The sequence below is a fragment of the Rhipicephalus sanguineus genome, chromosome 5 (genome assembly GCF_013339695.2).
Source record: "Rhipicephalus sanguineus isolate Rsan-2018 chromosome 5, BIME_Rsan_1.4, whole genome shotgun sequence".
In the NCBI taxonomy this organism is placed as follows: domain Eukaryota; kingdom Metazoa; phylum Arthropoda; class Arachnida; order Ixodida; family Ixodidae; genus Rhipicephalus; species Rhipicephalus sanguineus.
The window spans coordinates 4,147,748-4,167,145 of record NC_051180.1 but is presented as its reverse complement, the minus strand read 5'-3'; the positions used below and the strand labels follow the sequence as shown (position 1 = coordinate 4,167,145).

Genomic DNA, 19,398 nt, shown 5'->3' with positions numbered 1-19,398 from the left:
ACTACTCTGTAATATATCTGAAATGCATAGCTGTGCACCCAATTGCCCACGTTCCTTGTGATTCGTATACTGTGTACATTTCATGTGTCCATCTTTTTTTTTCATGCGGGAGGATGGGACGCAGCAAACAACAGAGACAACATGTGCGGAACTTAAACCAAAATTTGAGGTGCGCAGACATTGTTTAAAGTATCGGTCCCTGCCACCAGGGTGTCGGAACTGAACGAAAACCGAAAACGAAAAACGAAAAAAACGATATTTTTGACCGGAACGAAAACGTAACCGAAACTTTATATATTATTTCGTTCCGGAGTGAAACCGAAATTTTTTCAATCGTTTTTCGGTTCACGAGAAAACTTCGCGAGCCGGAACAACTGAGCTCGTGCAATGTGAGCATATCTCAGGGCACAGTACTAGCGCGTACCTCAGGCAGGAATTCCAAAGGTTGAGCGTTGGGCTAGTTGGTGCAGCATAATCCAAAGGTTTCACAGCGCATATAACGAGGACGAGCAAAGCGCTGTGTATGTCTCTTCTTTGCTCGTCCTCGTGGTATGCGCTGTGAAACCTTAGGAATTCCAAAGCAAAGATATGTTGAAATTGTGCGAAAAACGAAAACACTGGCAACCAGAGATGTTTATATTAACGCAAGTGGACTTTTGCGCGCCTGTCACGCAGGCCAAAGTGGAGAGGGCATTGTCGGCGCTGAAGTTTCTTACAGCGAAAGCTGTTATGAGATCACAACAGCTGATTTTGGAGCCACAGTTGTCCGCCGCCGCCGGTGTCCGTGACCGCTATCGCGTGAAATAAGAAAAAAATTGAATGAGAAACATATTTCTAGGGTTGGATGGGATTTTAACCCGCGCCCTCGGCGTGGCAGTCGGGTCTTTCACCACAGTGCCACGCTGGTGCTTGTAACTCCTTCGCAAAATTACTCTATCGAGGCGTCATGTCGGTGGGGAATCGTGTTAACATATGTAATATAGCGTGGCAGAAGAGTAAAATAACAACCAGTCATCACACAATGCTAATAGGACAAAGTGTGTGGTTTATTGCTTCCCACCAGTGTTGCGGAGTTGCCACTCCAGAAGTGAAATGACTCTGAAATCATTCCACATTTTCACAACCCCGGGATGGAACGGGGCCACGCTTTGAGGAATGGAATGAGAACATATTAAGCGCCTTTTTCACGCAATGGAATGGGAATGCAATTACATCTTTTTCCGAAAATAGAGCACGTTTTCGCCTACGTGCTGTTTTTCAAACTTCAAACATTAGTAAGTCAGAGCCTCGAATTTAACAATAAAGCAGCATTTTTAAAACGGCTCGGCTGATTACAAGCATGGTACATTTATAAGCAACGCGTCTACTACAAACAGAGGCATAAGATAGTGTACAAATTCATTATCCCAGCAGGTAATGAAGGGAGAAACAAACTACCTCTGCGCGTTTGTTCGCATTGATAGCCCCACACGAAAGTGGCGAATACTCTATGCACAGCCTGATCTTTATCTCACGAGCAGTTTAGTACCTGACACACGTGAATAACCTTTTCGACAACGAAGACACTGCATACCTGCGCACAGGCGAACACAGAAAGCTCTCCTCCCCACATCCATGCTTGCGAGGCGCGCTTGACAACCATGAGTGCTGACGAGCAGTGCGGCCCAGTGTTCCGCATTCGATGCAAATGCACAAGGTGCCCGAGAGGTGCACTCTTCCAACTAATACCAGCAAATCAAGAGGGTTTTGTTCCCCATATTAACCAAATCTTAGTTTTCTTCATATTCACGGCCGCTCCAAACGCGTGGTAAAACGGCTTAGTCTTCTTGAATACTACTTTTTTCAGCATAAAAACACGCTATGCCGTCATGTTAGCATTGGTACATTTAAGCTTAAACATTATTAAAACGACACCATTCGTTAAAACATGCTGACCATGCAAATACTATAGGTAGCGGAAGAACTGTCCCTATGGGAATTAGTACGGTGGTTGTACTGCACGAGATGTCACCAAGGTACAATCCCTCGACCTTGGTAACGTGTTTTGCGTACTTCTGCAGTTCTTAATATATCTGATGGCATCAGCTTTATGGGGCGTTCATTCTTGACTCGATAAAACTACCAAGATGCCTTAGCTACTTTGAGGAATTACAGGAATGAAATTGAACTGCCCGGCCATTCGCGGAGTGGGAATGGGCTAAGTTTTTTCATTCCGAGGAATTGAAAGGAATGGAATTGCGGCAAGTCCTAATTCCCCGGAATGGAACTGCAATGGTATGGAGGCTCCCATTCCGCAACACTGCAAGTTCCCACCCACTGCAACGTGCTCAGCCATAATTCCTCATCGTCATCAGCTACAGCACAAAGTGCACTGACTTATATAGATGTGTAGCGGGTACCACGTTTCTCCAAAAAAAAATGACGAAAAATTGCATAGTAGGAACTACGATACTTGAGAAAAATTACGATGATTTATGGCGTAGGGGGTACCTTGCATCTGTACTTGTATTAGTTGCCCCGAGAGAATCTACAACGGGCTCTACAAAGTCCGCTCTTCCAGCTTTCGCTGTGACTGTGCTGCGTGCTCCCCGCAGGCCTGGCGATCCTGTTATCAGAACAGCGGTCTCGGTCATCAAAGAGTACACTCAGTGACGTGCTGCTTCTGAGGTCGTGCTCACTCCCTTGACACAAAGCACTGAACCCACAAAAAAAATCGTATTTGTCTTTTGAGAAAATAAATACTATGATTTGAAATTAATACTGCTTTGTGCAAGTTGGTAGGAATTCGTGGTAGAGTTGCTTCCGCTCCTTTGAAGAACGTGTTTTACCCTTGTCCCACTTTCCAAAGAGGAAGGCAAGTCACTACATCACAAATCCAATGTTCTTTATGATTACCTTAACTTCAAATTTTTGCGCAAAAAAACCGTTACGAACCGTTACGGAATATTTTTTTTCGTTGCGAAACAGAAACTGAACGGAACTTTTGGCGGTGGAACGAAACTAAAACCGAAACGAAAAACATTTCGTTCCGACACCCTGCCTGCCACACGAGATCACAAAGGTGTTCCTTGAAACGCATGTAACGCTTTTAGCAACGTAACATGTCCATAGTAGAAACGCATACTGATGTCATCTATATTTGCATTAAAGTAGTCAATAATGACCCTTGCAGTACGATGTCACAGTGTGCTTCCTTCAGCATGATGTTTCTTGTAACTTGTGCATGTAATAAATGTCAGTAATGCTATAAAAACATGACACTGCAGTTTCACAATGTGCGTTTATTTACAGAAAGTATATGCCGTCTTTGCGTTGGTGCGAACAATACTAAATTCTTTTTTTTACAAGGTTCTGTCTTGAAGAGACTGCGTACATATTCTTTCACATTACTCCTGCATTCACAAATTAGCACACTTCTGAATGATAAAAAGGTACTTGAAATGCCAGACAACCTGTTTCAGCATCAGTTGGCCCTTTGAAAAGGAACAGTGTGGTGGAAGTGCAACAAAAGAGCACAGTACCCACAAGTTGTGCGTGAAGCAAAAGGCGAGCCGTGTGTTGTTATACAGGAAGTGAGGAGACAAAGATTTGGTGTGTACTCCCAGTCATAGAGCAGATAACGGTCAGAGTGTTTGTGATTAGAGGATGATCAGCACTAACAAAAACAATATCAAACCCTTGCTTTCCAGTGAATTGGCTATAGCACTCAGCTGCCGAGTACAGTGCGTTATATTGACAGTTGCTAAATGAAAAGTTCCTATGTACCGCTATATAAAAATGAGCCAGTCACGTGTAGTAAAGTTCTGGGAAAGACCTGGTCACACAGCATGTGATGAAACCCAGCAGCGATTTAATATTACCGGGAAATTTAACTTCGAAATGTTTTCTTCTACTTGTTAGGTAACCCACCATGATAGCTTAGCAGGTAAGAAGTCGAGCTGCTAAGCTTCATTCAGCACATGGATCGGTTCCTGCTGTCAGCGAACACATTTCCATGAGGGTAATATGCAGGATCACTGCTGTACTTACATTGAGATTCAAGTTAAAGAGGCACAGGTGGTCAAGATAAATTCAGTCCTCCACTGCAGTGTGGCTCACAATTGTATCATGGTTTTGGCACGGATGGATGGATGTACGCGACACTTCATTGTAAGTCCTGAGGTGCACAAACCCCATATATTATTGTTACTTCTTAGGCACATGTTCCTCACTAAAATGACACTTGCCTAGTGCTGTTGTCAGTGGTGCAGTTAGCCAAATAGTGGACTACCATTGCGGACAGCTTGTCCAGGAATACATGTGGAGCGTGATGACCTTCCTTGTCTAAACAGTGGTTGGGGTCATCACTGACAACACTGCCTGCTCGTGAGCATGACAGTGTTGTCAGTGATCATGGCAGTGATCATGGCATGACAGTGATTATTACAAGAGAGAACTATTGTAATCATCGCTGAAATCATGAACACTTCTGTCACCTTCTGCAATGCAAAGGCAAGTGCAACACTGCACATGCTGCAGGAATGTGAGATGCACATTCTGATACTTAATGGAGGGTACAGCACTGCTGAACGCAGCAAAAGCAGCTCTTCAATGGCCGAATACAACGCTTCATATAGACTGCATCGCAGGATGTGCGTTGTAGCACTTACCTTTTTAACACTGTTTCTGAGAGGACAGCCTCAGAGAGGTGTCAGGAGCCATGGTCCTGGTTTGTAGCCTCTGTCACCTGCACAACTACAAGTAGTGTGTTGTAAATACTACTTCAATGTAAGGGATCCACAAGTCTGAGCCACATAAAGATAGCAATGATAGAATTATCTACATGATCTAATGCTACACTTCACCAGTCTGACTTACCCGTACTACGCGAAGCATGACTACTACAAATAGGCTGTCATGACAATGTGAGTTATTTGACGATATTATGGAGCGGATAACTGATAGCTGCAAGATGATCCACATGCAGCGAGCTACATCCTGTCAGTTGTCACAGTTACCAAGTACCTGCAGCTAATCAAACAGGGCATTAACCATAGCGCGAGCAAATATTCCGTTAGCTCAAACTGTGAATATCCCAAATTTTGTTCTGCTCACCTAGGGGCCAAAAGGTACGGCCGCGGCAATCCGTGCCCCTTCGAAGCGCTCACGCAGCCGCGTTGTCTGCCAGACGTGGGCGTCGTAGTCTGACCCCAGACGCAGTGGTTCACGGGAGGATTCCGATGTCTGCGTCGCAGATCTGCCGAAAGCGTAAACAAATGTCAGCCACATTTCTCTACGCGGACATGCGCTCGAAAGGATGGGAAGACCGATACTTACTAGCATGACAATGTGGGCATAATGTCCCTTGCGGGGATAAAATGTCGCCTTGTGATGGTCGCCCTTCGGCGCAATGATGACGGCAACGCTGCCGTCCACGCATCCAATGATAGCGGCAGCCGTAGGAAACATTCAGGGCCCCATTTGCATCCGGCGTCCACGGGAAGTGAGCTCACTTGTTACGGATCCCGGCGTGCACGATTACCGCCGCCACAACATCTCACACAGTCTGCTCACCGCAGCTTGCATGATGACATTAGTATCCTCGCTTCCAACAGAGGCTTGAAAGCTGCCACTCGCGAAAAACCGAAGGCCGCACAACACCGACAGGCACCACCGACAGCGCAGTCGGTCGCGCCGTCGCGCGCCTACCTCGGCCAATTCGTCGCACAACCGCCGCACTTTCCTTTCTTCGGGCGAAAGTGACGCCGAACTCTTTCATCGACTGGCATGTTGAGCGCGTCGTCGGGCGCCCACGGTGCTGCCGAGCCGCCGAGCGACCACCGCCAACAACACGAAAAAGCCTCTGACAAATACGCTGGCCCCGCCATTTTCCCTATTCCGTCTGACGACGGTGCCACTCGCTGGCTGTTCCTCGCTTCGGCAGAACTGATTCCGTTTATTTTAGCATAATGAGCGCGTACTCGTCAATTTGACGTCCCCACATTTTGCAGCTCCGACACCTGACTTGACTGACAGGTGAAACGACCCATCAGGGAGCGCTAATGGCAGCCAAACGGAATACGGAAGACGGCATAGCAGTTCATTATACGGCCGTAGAGCCACAGAATCAGAGGCAGTCATCGGCCGCTCGTTCCACGTCAAGACACCGGAGGCGTCGCTGCTGCCTACTCGTCGCAGGAGAGAATGAGGCGCGCGAGAGAGGGGGAGCGTAGGAGAGGAGAGAGAGGGGAGGGGACGCGCATGCGCAGTGAGGGTGTGGACGCCGCGGGATCGACAAAGCCGCGCCTTAAGATGCTTTGCATCTAAAATTTCTTACACTTTTCCTACACGGAGCACTTCTCCACTCAGTGGAACGACAAACAAGTGAAAGAAGATGCCATTGGTTTGAAGACGCAACCCACCTTTGTCGACTGCCCTTACATGACGCCGCGTTCCATCGTAGCTGGGGGCTGGATTTGACCTTTTCGAACACAGATATAGGATGCTTCTGCTCGCTTTGTTGCGTAGTTGTGGAACGCGACGTCCGGGTGAAATTTTGGTGAACGACGTTCAATTCTCAAAGTGTGGAGCCTAATTTCGCCAGCTGGAGATATTATCGCCATATAAGCAGCGCTAGAATGCGTGCAAGCACTTTCAGCTAGCTGTACTGTTCGGAACCGCAGTGCCAGACGTATGCGACAGATCCTGCTGTAAGTTTTCATCATTACCCCAAATGTAAAAAAATGCGCGACACTTGACTGGCAAAGCAGAAAATGGTTAAAGACGCCAACGCCGAGTCGCGTGTCTGCAGCAAGCATTTTCGCGGCGAGCATCTTAGCTGTGGCGTCGATGCCGCCACAGTTAAGATGTTCGATAACAGCTGACTTGTGCTCGCGAGTGCCCCCTGTACGGTGGAGTCCTCTGACACCTATCACATGGTGTGGGCATGCCCCTCCAATCCTACCTGCCCCACTCCCACTCTAAAAGGAAAATACGCTCTTTGTGCGCAAAACGTTTCAGAAAAGAAGACAGGAAGGACAGAGCGCACACTTACAACCAGTTTATTGCTCAGATGGCGCAAAAATATATATGCTCATGAGGGCGAGGAGATGACACACAGGGAAAGGGAAAGTGATGGCGCACGTGCAAAAACATCCTATTACATCTTGAAATCATATTTCAACTAAGCTATACTCGTATTCATTGTCCAACAAGTTGATAGACGGGGCGCTTACACACTCAGTTCCTGCCTTGCGAATCAAAAAAGCTTCGTGAATTTCACGTGCCCTCTTGTCCCTATATCTTGCCATTACCTGGCCATCATCAAACATGGGGGTGCACCCACACTTGGCACAGTGACTTGGCAAGTTGGGTGCCAAGTTGGGTGCAGAGCCTAAGCTGAAAGTTTCTGCCATTCCTCATGTGCACAAAGTTTCGCACTGCCTAAAAAGAATTGTGGAAAAAGCAGGGGTGAAGGTTGTTTTCACGGCAAGAAACAAGCTTGGATCCCTATGCAAAAGAGTGAACTCCGAAGGCTCTTCAAGTGTTGGGTGTAATAAGAAGCATGCAAGAATGTTTGTAGAATGTATTATAGCAGTTGTGTATTGCATTTCTTTATCATGTGGTCGATGCTACATCGGTCAGACGGGGCGTTGTCTGAACGATCGCCTCAGGGAGCACGCAAATCTCATGCGCGGATCAGTGGGCAGTCACTTGGCAAGTCACTGTGCCAAGTGTGGGTGCACCCCCATGTTTGATGATTGCCAGGTAATGGCAAGATATAGGGACAAGAGGGCACGTGAAATTCACGAAGTTTTTTTGATTCGCAAGGCAGGAAGAGAGTGTGTAAGCGCCCCTCTATCAACTTGTTGGACAATGAATACGAGTATATTCTTAGTTGAAATATGATTTCAAGAAGTGAATAAGATGTTTTTGCACGTCAGCCATCACTTTCCCTTTCTCTGTGTGTCATCTCGCCCTCATGAGCATATATATTTTCGCCCCACCTGAGCAATAAACTGGTTGTAAGTGTGCGCTCTGTCCTTTCTGTCTTCTTTTCTGAAACGCTTTGCGCACAAAGAGCGTATTTTGCTTTTAGAATGCAGTGCCAACCAGCCCAAGTAGCCACCCTGTCCCACTCCCACAAAACCCGAGAAGACTGGGAAGCTGTCCCGCTCGGCTACTGCGATCTCCAAGCCCAACAGGCATTGGTGGCTAGAGCCCGGGCCGCTGCGGCAGCTACAGGGATAGGGATCCCTCCTAGTGCTTGTGAAGGGCGGGCTCACCCGGCTCGCCCCGTCCACACCTCTCACTGTACATAGCTGAATAAATGTTTTCCACTACCAACGTATTGCGGGCGTTTGTCGATCAGTTTACTTATGCTTGAGAGGCTGACTGTAAATTAAACAAATAAGTAAAAAGAAAAGCGCCCGCGTCTCAAATATCTCTCACGGCGAGGTCCTAACGAAACGTTAACATTTTGTCTCTGAGCTCGTATCAAAGGCGCTGAAAACTGACATCGATACGTTGCCGACAAGTGTTAATAATAATAATAATAATAATAATAATAATAATAATAATAATAATAATAATAATAATAATAATAATAATAATAATTGGAGTTTAACGTCCCAAAACCACGATGTGATTATGAGGGACGCCGTAGTGGAGGACTCGGGAAATTTCTACCACCTGGGGCTCTTTAACGTGCACCTAAATGCCGATAAGTGTAAGCCAACGCGAAAAGTAGACGTATTATTAGTCAAAAAAAAAAAGAAACCACAATGTCGATGATCGTTAGTCAAACTGGAGCACATCTAAAAAAGTCACAGTTTCGCCGCAACGGCGAAGCAATGAATGCGATAGCAATAAATTGGAATGTAACGCGAAGAACGGAAAGCAGCTCGAAATTGCCAGCGCGTCGCTCGAGCTCAAAGGACGCACGAAAAGAACGCACACAGGACGAGGGCCAACCATCATGCGTCACAGCTCGATACTTGAAGCGCACTGCTCAAACATAAAGCAGGACGCACGAAACGAACGAACAGGTACACACAGGACAAGCGCGAATTAACTGTCAGAGTTGTTACTTATTTCTGTTTGAACAGCCCGCTCCTTTCGCAAACGCGGCCGCTTAGCGAGCAAAGTGACCTTCGTACGCTCTGTGACCTCAGCGCGGACATCGCGGCGAAAACACAAGACATACCATCCCCCGCGCTACCCCCTCCGGCCGCCCCCTTCTTTCCTCGAGATAAGCTCACGAAGGCGACCACGCCCTGTAGGACGAAGAGCAGTGGCGTTCGCAGGAGTGGGGCGACGATCGTTAAAGCGCGCCACGCTAGAGTCACTGGAAAATCAGAGTACCGCAAAGGTAGGCTGCACGCGGGCAATTTTGGGTGGCGGCGGCCATGTCCCTTCCAGACCGCCCGGCGCGTTGCTAGCGTGTGTTCAGAAGTGACCGATCTTCTAGCCTCAGTGCCGTGTTACGCTCGGCAGAACGGCATTATGTGCGTGTTTCTTCAAGAGGATATTAGAAGTGATTTTCAGTCACCGACAGGTATGGATCGACTGCGCGGTTAGCGGTGTAACTAATGAAACGTACGGCGAATGTTGCCATGTGCTCGCGAACTCTCTTCATGGCTTCATCGGTCTCTTTTGGTGTCAGGCCCAGGCGTGTTCGCTAGGTCCGGAGCTGTAAACATAGTTGCATTAGGGCAGTGACATCGTGCGAGATGCCAATTACTTCGAAATTTGGTGAATCTAGACTTTGCGCTAGCTTTGCAGTCGGTGTTCCAGGTTTACTGCACTCGAGAACGTTATCGAACAACATTGAGAACATTAACATTGCGTCCTTCGACTGATCGCTGACGCATAGCTTGCTTGCGCACCGTGCTTGTTATTCAGCTGGTTGATATGTGTAATAGAAGTTGTGTTTACGGTAATTGGAAGTTGTGCGCGACTTCTTGATTCGGAACGCCAGCAGCCGAACGCACGGGCGAATCGGCGTGCGGTAGGTAAGCTGCATCTTATCTTGCGATACGTACAAAATAGGCCATCAAAAATGATTGACATCACTACTTAATTCTTTCATTTCCTATTTCTTGTCTCCTTAATATTCCCAACGTTGCAGGGAATTCGCAAACATTTTGCTGTGTTCCGACAAACAGTTCTTTTTTTAGACGAAGGAAACACAGCGCCGACCAAAAGTAAAAATGTATTCTTAAAAAAGACGTTTCGGCTCCCACACGGGAGCCTTGTTCACAATGAAGCATGTGCAGCAAGTTCGCTTACTTATAAGGTTGTCTAATCACATGTTTGAGGCAACGGGCATACACAGGCGGAAGATTACCACAGTTCTTGTTCAGCGTGTGCGCAGTGGTTTGAATAAACAATTCGAGATGAAGCCGTGGAAAGAGTTTCTTTTCCGTGGCGATGACGGAAGCATCTTCCCAGTTGATCGCATGGCCCGTGGACACAACATGTTCGGCGAGTGCATTTGACGTCACCTTTCTGTTTTTCACGTCATTGCAGTGCTCGCGTAACCTTCTCTTGAAATTGCTGGTCTCACCTATATAAACATGTGTACAATCTGTGCAAGGGATTTTGTAGACGACACCTGGAAACCTCTCCCGCTCTAACTTGTCCTTGACATTCGTGAGGCTGTTTCCAAGTTTGCGTGCAGGTATATGGGAGACCTGTACGTCGTAGGAGCGCAAAATTCTGGCGAGAGCCTGACTGAAGCCCGAAGCATACGGCACTGACGCTCTTTTCTTTGCTGAAAGATTGCTTGGTTGGACCGGCCGCGATAGTTGACGTTGAACTGAATTGATCAATGAGGACGGGTAACCGCATGCGGCCAGCTCCCGACGGACGGTCTCCACGTCACTACGTGCGTCTTCTTCGCTTGAGCAAGTCCGCTGAGCCCGTTTTAAGAGAGTCGAGACGACAGAGCGTTTGTGGCAGGATGGATTCAGCGATCTGAAATTCAGGTAGCGGCCAGTGGGTGTGCTTTTCCTGTAGGCGGAGAACTTCAAGTGTCCGTCTTCTCATTTTACGAGAAGACGGACACTTGAAGTGGACACAAATTAGAGCGGGAGAGGTTTCCAGGTCTCGTCTACAAAATCCCTTGCACAGATTGTACACATGTTTATATCGGTGAGACCGGCAATTTCAAGAGAAGGTTACGCGAGCACTGCAATGACGTGAAAAACAGAAAGGTGACGTCAAATGCACTCGCCGAACATGTTGTGTCCACGGGCCATGCGATCAACTGGGAAGATGCTTCCGTCATCGCCACGGAAAAGAAACTCTTTCCACGGCTTCATCTCGAATCATTGTTTATTCAAACCACTGCGCACACGCTGAACAAGAACTGTGGTAATCTTCCGCCTGTGTATGCCCGTTGCCTCAAACATGTGATTAGACAACCTTATAAGTAAGCGAACTTGCTGCACATGCTTCATTGTGAACAAGGCTCCCGTGTGGGAGCCGAAACGTCTTTTTTAAGAATATATTTTTACTTTTGGTCGGCGCTGTGTTTCCTTCGTCTACGTCTTTCCCCGGCCAGGCGGGTTTCCGCCAAACTCTCGACTTCATAAACCTACGCCAGGCGTATGGCCAACCATTCATTCAGCAAGTTCGACGTTACGTATCACTCTCTTGCAAGCTGTCGTCATTCAAGAGTCACCTGAACTTCAACCTGGCTTGCAAAACTCGTGGTGTGATACCACGCTCTCTTCGCCTACAAAAACTTGTGCCTACAAGGGTTGGAACGAGCGTCATCATGAAAGCGGAGCGCCAGCTATTACAGGCAAGAATTTTGGATTGCAGAGACAGAATCAGGCACTTAGAAAATGAAGCCTTTTTTGCACGACGCCGTATCGAATTCGAGTGTCCCGAAGAATTTGCATGTATAGAGTTGCATGCGAATTTCAACGCCAACATTCAAAGTCGCCGGTGCGAAATATCGCACGAGAAGAAATTAGAGAGATTATCCCACCTTCCATACGGATCTGGAAATTTCCGGGAAGGCAACTGTGTTAAACCTTTCGTCTTACATGCCGAACAAAAGTGAAGTCGCTCTCCTCAACCTTGGTCTGAACTTCAACGCTGGCGCTGCAAGTGACCACAGGAAGTTAGTCTGTGCTGTGGAAAATGCCGCCAGTCAAGTAGATGCTACTCGAAGGGATGAAGCCCGCACGCGTGCCGTGACCTTGCTGTCATCACGTCTACGGAAGCAACCCTCTCCTTTGTCCCTGAAAGACCGTGAGGCAGTCAAGTCCTTACGCAATAACGAGAAAATCGTTATTCTTGCTGCCGATAAAGGAAACGCTACTGTTTTACTAGACAGAAATGACTACGTGAACAAGATATCTGCACTTCTGGGGGACGAGAGTACCTACACTTGCCTGAGCAAGGACCCTACAACAAAGCTTCAGAGGGATTTGCAGAAATTGCTTGCTGATGTCTTCCGCATGGTGCCACCCCAACACAAGCCTCTGTATTACTCACTCCTGTGCACTAATGGCTCCGCTCCTGCCATATATGGCCTTCCGAAGATACATAAACCTGATGTGCCCTTACGCCCCATAGTCGATTTCACACGTTCGCCGTTATTTAAGCTGTCTGGCTATCTGCACAGAATCCTCTCCCCTCTTGTCGGACGAACTCAGACGCATATTAGGAATTCTGCCGATTTTATTGACAAAGTGCGCGACTTGCCACTAGAAGAAGACGAGGTGCTAGTGTCCTTTGATGTCAAGTCTCTGTTTACGAGCGTACCTGTCGAGCTTGCCGTTGAAGTGTGCACTTCGGCCCTTGAGGCTGACGCGACACTGCCAAGCCGAACACCAATAGAGGTTGCAGACCTCGCGAGGCTTCTCCGGTTCTGCTTGCAGAACACTTACTTTACGTTCCGGAACAAGTTCTATAACCAGGTACATGGCACTGCCATGGGTGCTTCCGTGTCTGTCACCGTCGCGAACCTCACCATGGAAGCGTTCGAGAGTCGTGCTTTGTCCTCATTTGCCGTCCCACCGAAAGTATTCTTACGGTACGTCGACGATTGCTTTTGCGTTTTACAACGTGAGGCCTTGCCGGCCTTTACATCTCAGCTAAATTCAATTGAACACTCGATACAATTCACAGTGAAAGAAGAATCGGAGGGCTGCCTTCCTTTCCTCGACGTCCTCGTAAAACGAGAAGACGGACACTTGAAGTTCTCCGTCTACAGGAAAAACACACACACTGGCCGCTACCTGAATTTCAGATCGCTGAATCCTTCCTGCCACAAACGCTCTGTCGTCTCGACTCTCTTAAAACGGGCTCAACGGACTTGCTCAAGCGAAGAAGACGCACGTAGTGACGTGGAGACCGTCCGTCGGGAGCTGGCCGCATGCGGTTACCCTTCCTCATTCATCAATTCAATTCAACGTCAACTATCGCGGCCGGTCCAACCAAGCAATCCTTCAGCAAAGAAAAGAGCGTCAGTGCCGTATGCTCCGGGCTTCAGTCAGGCACTCGCCAGAATTTTGCGCTCCTACGACGTACAGGTCTCCCATATACCTGCACGCAAACTTGGAAACAGCCTCACGAATGTCAAGGACAAGTTAGAGCGGGAGAGGTTTCCAGGTGTCGCCTACAAAATCCCTTGCACAGATTGTACACATGTTTATATCGGTGAGACCGGCAATTTCAAGAGAAGGTTACGCGAGCACTGCAATGACGTGAAAAACAGAAAGGTGACGTCAAATGCACTCGCCGAACATGTTGTGTGCACGGACCATGAGATCAACTGGGAAGATGCTTCCGTCATCGCCACGGAAAAGAAACTCTTTCCACGGTTTCATCTCGAATCATTGTTTATTCAAACCACTGCGCACACGCTGAACAAGAACTGTGGTAATCTTCCGCCTGTGTATGCCCGTTGCCTCAAACATGTGATTAGACAACCTTATAAGTAAGCGAACTTGCTGCACATGCTTCATTGTGAACAAGGCTCCCGTGTGGGAGCCGAAACGTCTTTTTTTAAAATATATTTTTACTTTTGGTTGGCGCTGTGTTTCCTTCGTCTATGTCTTTCCCCAGCCAGGCGGGTTTCCGCCAAACTCTCGACTTCAGTTCTTTTTTTAGCGTTGCCAGCGCGTAAACAGCTGGGGTTCGGTTTCTGCACTGCTGCACTTTTTTCTCATAATGCAGTCTTATCAAAACTTCCTCGGCACGGTGCTTTATGTTCTTTTGATCAGAAATAGCACATCCAGGAATTTTTAAAGCGCATGCTACTGCAACATAGTATGTATATAGACCTAGGACTCGCATAAAATCTACTCCCTCAATGCGTGGGATCTGCTTTTTTTTTTTTATTGCTGTGACCATTTCTCACCAACTACGCATATTTTAAGGGTACGCTCAGCGCAATGCAGCATTCGCAGCATTTTTTTGCAACAAATTTAAAAATACGCTTGATAACATTGCCTTATACCAAGTTTATCAACAGACTTCCATGCTTCTGTTTTGTGCAATGCCAAATTATCATGCCACAATTGCCTTCAAGGTATACCAGTAAACAGTTATTATTTCAATAAATCTTCGATTTCGCTCTCGTTCGTGACACGCTTATAACTCGGATAGCATGCGTAATCTGTTCAACAGATCGAGATATAAAGAGCCGAGCAAATAGAAAGGTATGTAGTTTACAATATCGCTGACCATAGCGAACCGAAAAGGTGAAGTATCCTGTAGCATAAGATCTTTTCCAGCAAAGTTAGTGTAGTTCACTGCAGGAAGGAGTGTTATTCGAGGGGGGCGAATTCGTTCAGGCCAAATATGCAGCCACGTAGAACGGCGCTCTTTGACATTAATTTTTCCCAAACGGCAAACGAGATTCCCAGAGTAGCTCACCAGTAACTTTCGATTGATGGCGAGCTACTCTGCTCTGGCATCTGCATGCAGTGGCGTAGCCAGGGGGTGGCACACCGCGCCCTGCCCCCTCCCCCCCCCCCGAATTTTTTTTTTCCCGTGGCGTACATAGCACGAAATGACGCTCGATCACATCTGCCTGCCAGGCCCCCACATCAGATCAAGGAGGTGCCCCCATTCCCCCCCCCCCCCGCGAAAAAAATGTCTGCATGACGCGTTTAAAAAAGCGACGAAGTACTTTGGGGACCGTGGCACTGCTAAATGTACGGCCACGCTTTGCAGTGAACGCGCCTGCACCCAAAGCGCTTGGAAGGGATATGGCGGTGAAAGGTCACTTGATGCGAGTAAGCCAATCGCGTCGGCGGTGGCGCGCGGAAAACAGATGCGATACTCTGAGATTTTTCCAGTGACTCTACGCCACGCGCGCACATTGCGTCATCAATGTGGTAACTAAGAAAGCATGCTGAAGTAAATGGTGTATATAAATATCTCGCCGTTAGCAGGCTGAAAGGCGGTACTGTTGGTGGCATAGCTGCTAACGCCGCGCGCTCCAAAGCGAGAGGTCGCCCGTGCGATTCGGCGCGTCGAATGGTTTTTCTGAATTATGTTCCTTTGTGGCTTATATATATATATACATATATATATATATATATATATATATATACGGTGCATAACGGTGACGGCACAAATCAGCCGAGACTGTCCATATAATTGCTATCGCAATAAAAAAGGTGAAATAGGCCCTCTGCTGTGCAGATCCCACCAGCAATTATAAGCCACGTCGACAGTAGGGCATGTGCACTGCACGCGCGGTGGTATTACCGTTCGGCGGCACGTTTTCCTCCTTGTTGCAAGTTGACTCGTTCGTTTTATACAATGTCTGAGAATTCTTACGGGGAAAGTATTTCTAATGTACTCGCAGCTTAGCTTTCGCGACATCACTTGCATCGTCCTCCATGGTGTCAGCTGTACCGGTCACGATTGTAGCATGCTAATCATACACGTGGGTACCACCGGAAGCTTGCCCGGATTGTCAGGTTATACCGCTTCTTTAAGTAATGAGCTTCAAAACAAGGGGGAAGCACGCGCGGTGGTAAAAGCGCAGGAAATGTATAAGTCCAGCAGGCGACACAACCCGGCATCCTACCCTTGGCTGGTGAAGAAAGGAAGGAGCCTCAAGTTGACACATGAAATAGCAAAACAACTACAGTTTCTAGACCCATCATTGCGAATTTCACCTCATGGGAACCACATGTGCTGGATGTAGTACAGCCCTAGATCACAAAAACCCTTACTCCACTACAAGTCGGGGCATTCAAAAATAGTTTACAACGGAATAGCATTGTCGTGTCTTAAAGGGGCTATGTAGTGAAGTCCTGATGTATCTTAATTAAAGAAAGTTTTTCTGAACAATTACCTAGTTTATCTTCAGCAGGTTTCCCAGAACTGGTTATCACCAGAGCGGTTGATAAACTTATACGAATAGTAAAGGGTGGGTATTCATCTTCAGGAGCCAAAAAGCGCCGTGCAGTTGTGCCTTACGTTTATCATTTTTCTCATGCTTTGAAGAATGTTGGCCGCAGGTATAACATTGATGTTGTTTTCAACTCCTAAAAGAAAGAAAATATAGTTGTGGGTTGAAAGAAGGCTCGAAGTTCCTAAGATGCAGAAAAGGGGTTGTTTACCGGGTACCGCTAACTTGTGGAAATGTATATATTGGACAGACAGGTCGCTGCATCAACACGTGTTTAAAAGAACACAGAAGTTCTCTGGGGAAAGAAACCTTTTGACACTTATCCAATCATTGCAAATCATGCCATTGTAATCCTGTTTTCAGTGACACAGACATTGTTTGTTCATAGTGATAAACTTACACGTGAAGTCACGGAAGCGTTCCATATAAGTAGGTGTGAGAAAAAGTGCATCAGTCAACCATCGACGGCGCTTACTGATAAAGAAAAGTCTTGTTTGAATTGTGGTTAATTTCTTGCATTCTGCCCATATGCCTCACGACTTGCTCAGCGCATGGTTTGTGATGATTTTTGTGCCTATATGTTTAGTCCCTTTTAAAAAATAAATCAGTTGTGAGTAAGCGCTCCTTTGTACCTTCTTTCTGTATGTCCCCGTCTTTTGTGCGCGCTACAAAAATTTTAAACATGAATTGATACCAACTCGCCCAGCTATCAGTTTTACTGCAATCCTACGAGTGACGTCACAACCTAGGTGGCGCCGCGCTATGTCCTCGCGGTGCGCTGGGCCAAGCGCTCGTGAGGTGCAGCTCATACTGAGCGCGATAGTGCACGCTAAGCGATCCATCGCACATCTTGACATCCAAAAATGGGAGTGTATTGGCGACCTCAGCTATAAATTGGACGGTCTTTTCTTGACTGTTCAGGTGCGCAGTGAACGAAGCCCAAGCGCTGCGCCGAACTACACCGAAGCAGTCCTCCACGTAGCGAAGAAAAATTCTTGGCCATGGACTGAAGGAGGCGAGTGCACTACTTTCCAGCTACTCCATCGTGACTGATGCTTTAGTTGCAGTACTGCTGGAAGCATAAGCTGTGTAAATTTAGCATGCACGCATTTTACTATGCAGAAGAACTAGTCTGATGGCGTTCGTGCTTTCAGAAGAACCTTGGCTGCGTGGTGAAGTGCCTGCTGTTGTACTTTATGGCGATAATCGTTAGGATCCTGGTTTATGGGCGGCTGATAAAATACCGGTTTTGCAATTGGTCCTTTATGCCCGAAACGCAATTTGTGCTGCATGAAATGCGGGACAATGGGAGGGTTCATATTTATAACTTCGGTGAGTTCTCAAGCGCGAACTGTTTCTGCGGTCGAGAAACAGAACCGAGATAACGGGATGCTGGGACACCATGCTTTCTCAGCAAAATCTCACAGTCCACTGCAGAACGTAGAATTGTTGATAAAGTCTGGTGATCGTATGGTCTAACCAAACCTAAAAATTAAGCACCCTGCTCAAACTTTTATGAAAGTATATTACAAGGAACAATACAATTTTTGTGAAACAAACTATACCGAAATGGTCTATTCAAGTACATACCCGTACTCAGTGATGTGATCGACCGAAGCCACTTTGGCACAGCTGGTGCAGCAGCTAAAGCCTCGCCTTGGAGCAGCATAACAACCTTTTGGAGCAATTACGAAGCACAGATTTTCAAACGTAAATACATGTTTAACAAAACAGATTTATGCCAAATACATGAATGTTTCATTCTAATCACTCAAGATATAAAACTAAGTTACTCCTCTTCGATTTTATGCGGACAGACCTATGTTTCTTTAGTCCCATGACCACAGGTCACCTAACATTTTCTTTGGAATTCAGTTGCTATTTGTAAATGAATATGACTTTCCCTGATGCTTTAGGCACAGTACTGGAATCACAAGCAGTGTAAACTTCCCATGCATTCTGTTTACTATACAGAAGAACAATTTTGACGGCGTTCGTGCACTCAGAACAACCTGGGCCTTCACAGCGTGGCAAAGTGCCTGCTGTTGTGCTTCATGGAAAGCTGCTAGGATCCTGGTCCATGGGCGGGTAACAATATACAGGGCTTAATAATTGATCCTCTGTACCCAAAATCTAATTTCTGCTCCATGAAATTTGCGGTAAAGGGAGGCTTCGTGTTTAACTTGGACAAGTCCTCAAGCACAAACTAGTGCTGTAATCGAGAAACAGAACAGATACTGGGGTACCATGCTTTCTCAGCAAAATTCAACAGTCCACTGTAGCGCGTGGAATTGTTGATGAAGTGTGGTGATTGAGTCGTGAAGCATAACCTAAAATTAAGCACCCTGCGTGACCTTTTACGGAAGCATATTACAATATATCGTACTAAAATTACTTGTAAAACACGTTAACTATAGCGAAATGGTCTGTCCAAGTACATCCACGTACTGCTCGCAGTAATTCATGGAACCAATCAAATAGGACACCGTCGTTCAAAAACTTGTACTTGCACCAAGTATTACTTTTCTCTAGCTAAGCCCACAACATTAGCGATTTAATGAACTTAATAATGTAATCGCGCAGTATAGTCCAGTAGAAATAGTAGTAGTAGTAGTAGTAGTAGTAGTAGAGAGAGAGAGCGAAAACAACAATGAGGAATAGCCAGTAAGTGAAGGGTCCCTCATTCCAGGAACAGCCATCTGGCGGAGCCCTCCAAGCCGGACCTGGTCGACCAGCGTCCACTCGTCACCCCAGTAGTAGTAGAACAGTTGGTTTATGCAGTATGAGCCAGAACGATTGTTTGGCAGGGTTGTGCCTATCAGCTACTTCAGCTATATAGCACTCGCCAGCATGCTCCAATGACCACTCGAACTTACAGCGGTAACTTATACATGGTCTCCAAGTACGTTCAGTCTTCTTCTTCTCCGGAAGACCGCAAGAACTACGTCCTGGCGCACGCTTGGCACAAAATATGAGATTTTGCAATGATGTAGCAGGATGCAGCAGATTTCACCTCTTGGCGCAGTTTG

General features: G+C 46.9%; 1 protein-coding gene across 1 annotated transcript in view; it reads right to left on the bottom strand.

The window, feature by feature from the left end:
* LOC119393130 (uncharacterized) overlaps window positions 1–19,398 on the bottom strand; it is a 356,820-nt gene that overhangs the window by 79,130 nt on the left and 258,292 nt on the right. The gene's annotated exons all lie outside the window — the stretch shown is intronic.